The sequence below is a fragment of the Sorex araneus genome, chromosome X, assembly GCF_027595985.1.
Source record: "Sorex araneus isolate mSorAra2 chromosome X, mSorAra2.pri, whole genome shotgun sequence".
In the NCBI taxonomy this organism is placed as follows: domain Eukaryota; kingdom Metazoa; phylum Chordata; class Mammalia; order Eulipotyphla; family Soricidae; genus Sorex; species Sorex araneus.
The window spans coordinates 179,318,878-179,320,907 of record NC_073313.1 but is presented as its reverse complement, the minus strand read 5'-3'; the positions used below and the strand labels follow the sequence as shown (position 1 = coordinate 179,320,907).

Below are 2,030 nucleotides of genomic sequence, written 5' to 3'. Positions count from 1 at the left end.
TCTCCACAGGAAATGGAGAAAGGTTTAATTTTACCCTTGGAACAGGGACATGAGAAGGATCTCAGAGTAGAGTGAGTAGGACTTGGAATGAAGTGGATTATACTAACTACAGCTCAAGGAGATAAACTGAGGAGAAAGAGTGAGGAAGAGGAGGGAAGAGGAAAACAGGGAAAATGAAAAGATGAGAGGAGAAGGCATAAGAGGAGAGGTGAAAAGAGGAGAAAAAGAGAGGGAGAAAGAGGAAAAAAGATAAAATTTTTACTATTCTGCATTTCCATTGCTTGTCACTGGTATATTTTTAAAAATATCTCTTGTCATCTATTTTCTCATCTATGAATTGAGATGAATTATACTAACTTTACATGGATTAAGTGAAACATGCCAGAACTGAATGAAGTCTAAAAATGCAATAAATAAGTGTCAGAAGAGAGAACAATTAATTTCACATATATTTACTGAGTGTTTATTTTAAGGAGATTGCAGAGTAGGTCTTTGTCCCCAGCCTCTATACCATGGCAGCAAATTAACAGTTACAAGGGTTAGAGTTGACTGAGCATTTCTTGCATTTTCTCTTCTTCCTAAGCACTTTATTTCTAATGACTAAGTTAGTTCTCACAAGTCCTCCTTTGAGGGTTGACTATTTATGTCAAGGGCATGTTGGAGAGAAAAGTTCCAATGATCATAGACGCTAAGAGAATTTCCTGAAAGTCACGTAGATAAGAAATCTGCCAGAGTAAGGATAACAAATGCATCAAGCTTCAGCTGTCAGTCTTTTAAAGTGTCTTAAGCATCAGCTTTACTACATGTTTAACTGCGATTCATTTTAAGTCAAGATGGTCTCTGTTGTTGAATTCTGAGGTGTCTGGATTTGTGTGTTCAAGTTATGGTAGCTTCAGATACAGCTTCTGGGATGGCGATGGTGGAGAAAGGAACATGTTAAAGATAGAGGAAATGGATGCTTAACTTTCAAAGGATAGCAATTTGTCATGCAGTATGAAGTATGTGGGTATGTGTATGTGTGCGTGAGAGAGTGGAGAGAGAGGGAGAGAGACAAAGGGAGAAATGGAGAAGGAAAGGGAGATGGCAAGAAAGAGGATAATGAATGAAATAACTTTTATTTTCCCCAACTATGAATCACATTTATACCTTTTATATACTAAATTGTGCACTTTCAACAGTTAGATGTCAAGCCTTAACCCTAGTATCTTCTCTTTTTTTAAAAAAAAAAATCAACTGGGAGCAATTAGGATGTTCTGAGCCCTAATCATGAAGAGATGTTAATCACAAATTATGGGAACTCCAATCATCATGTTCTACCTGACCTCTGAATAGAGGAACAGGTAAGCATTATTCTACCTGATGATCAACCCCAGTATCTTTGAATCTATCTTTGAATAGATAGATTCTTTAAAGGAGGTGATTAAGTTTAAATAAAGCTTTCAGCAGGTTCCAAACCAAACTGACTTTTGGCCCTTTAAGAGGACAAAGAGGGAGACAGCAGGCATTTATGTACATACACACTGACAAAAAAAAAAAAAAACACCAAAAACAATACCCCACCCCAAGGAGGCAGTGATGAGTCAGCCCATCTAGGAGAGTGGTCTTAGAAACTAAATCTTTGATCTTGCATTTTCTGCCTCTAAAACCATTAGAACATCACTTCTGCTGTTTGAGCCACTTTGTGGTAACTCTAATAAGGTCAACTTAGTAGTGGAATACAATAACTGCACCAGCACGCTGCTGGGACACATTATTTCCAGCACAGTCAGTGTTTCACTGTTGCCCTGAGTTGTCAGTTGTTCAGGGATACTCCCAGGAAAGAGTTGCTGACCTGGGGTCAACAAGAGAGACCTGGCATTCTGCAGGAGGAACACCATGCCATGACAGTGCCAACTGTGTCAGACAGAGTAGCTGTAAGCAAACAACAGCGGCAGAAAAAAACAGACCCACAGAAGGAAAGAGCAGTGACCAGCAGAGTTGCATAGAACCCAAGAAAGGGCAGCATATGTCACGCTTGCCTCAGAGTTTAA

The 2,030-nt window shown here is 39.1% G+C and overlaps 1 non-coding gene across 1 annotated transcript; it reads right to left on the bottom strand.

Moving 5' to 3' along the window:
* Positions 1-1,228: 1,228 nt before the first annotated feature.
* LOC129400585 (U8 small nucleolar RNA) lies at positions 1,229-1,363 on the bottom strand. Its single transcript, XR_008627797.1, has one exon. It is a non-coding gene; the product is annotated as a U8 small nucleolar RNA (small nucleolar RNA).
* Between the last annotated feature and the right edge of the window lie 667 nt (positions 1,364-2,030).